Raw genomic sequence first — 1,504 nt, 5'->3', positions numbered from 1 at the left:
AAGAAAGAAAGAAAAGAAAAAGAAAAAGAAAAAGAAAAAGAAAAAGAAAAAGAAAAAGAAAAAAAGAAAAAGAAAAAAAGAAAAAAGAAAAAAAGAAAAAAAGAAAAAAAGAAAAAAAGAAAAAAAGAAAAAAAGAAAAAAAGAAAAAAAGAAAAAAAAGAAAAAAAGAAAAAAAGAAAAAAAGAAAAAAAGAAAAAAGAAAAGAAAAAAGAAAAAGAAAAAAGAAAAAAGAAAAAAGAAAAAAAGAAAAAAAGAAAAAAAAGAAAAAAAAAGAAAAAAAAGAAAAAAAAGAAAAAAAAGAAAAAAAAGAAAAAAAAGAAAAAAAAGAAAAAAAAGAAAAAAAAAGAAAAAAAAGAAAAAAAAGAAAAAAAAAAGAAAAAAAAGAAAAAAAAAGAAAAAAAAAGAAAAACGAACCGTCTCTATACGAAAAAGCAGGAGACCATTTCAGCATGGCCAGGAAAGGGAACTGACGAGCAGTGTGCTCTGCCTTATCCTCGCCCTCATACTTTGAGGCGACTGAATTAATTCAGAAGTTTCTGTCGATTTTTGTGGACAAACCATTAGAGGACAAATAAATTCTCTGCTACTGAAGAATGACTTATCTGTGAAGCAATTAATCACGGCAGTTCTAAACAGTAAAACTAAAGGGATGGGTTTAATCTCTCTGCTTTCATGCTAGTGATGCTCAGCCTGTTCTAATATTAAGGACCCTTCCACCCAGCTGCTGCCAGCTCCCTTCAGCACCACACAGCTAACAGACACGAAGCACAAGAGACCTGCTCGCACTTACCCTGCTCACAGGCCTCCATCCCACTCTGGTCAAGGGCTTAAGAGCACCGAAAGGCAGAAGGTAATAGAGAATAGTCAGAGGCCAAGAACGGAGTTTCAGAGCAGGCCTAGACATACAGCTTAGCTGGCCCAACCTTCGCCTCAGGGCCAGCTGGGGAAATTGCAACCTGAAAGATTACATACACAACATCAGAAGGTCAGCCATCTCAGCATCAGAACTGCCAGCTTCTGGTAGCTGGGGGCGATTTATTCCTATTCATCTTTACTTAAAGATCAATTCTGCAAGTCCTTACTCCTTTATTTTGGCAAGTTCTTCCCAAAATAGAGGATCAGTAAAATACTCTTCATCTGAGTAACAACATAACACGATAGTTTACAATGCAAACAACAGAGAGCAAAGATCCTTCTTCCAAACATCAGGAGATTACACCCCCAGAAAATGCTGCTCCTGACTCTTCCATCTCTAGGACAGTCAAGGTAGAAAGCCAGAACCCTGTGATTCTGGGACATCAATCCCAGCACCGTATGGAGGAGGAGCAGCAATGAGGAAACAATGAGCAGAAATTAATTAAAGAAATCCTTGCGATCTAAGAAACAGAGGTCTCCCATAGCGCTCATGTGTTGAAGGAATCTTTAAGACTAGATGGTGTCTTAAATGGGACCAGAGTCTAACTCACACAGACCTGCTGGTTGTTAACTGCCTTGGGGGAACAAG

Source organism: Meleagris gallopavo, chromosome 17 (genome assembly GCF_000146605.3).
Source record: "Meleagris gallopavo isolate NT-WF06-2002-E0010 breed Aviagen turkey brand Nicholas breeding stock chromosome 17, Turkey_5.1, whole genome shotgun sequence".
NCBI lineage: Eukaryota > Metazoa > Chordata > Aves > Galliformes > Phasianidae > Meleagris > Meleagris gallopavo.
Note: the sequence above shows the minus strand (reverse complement) of the source record.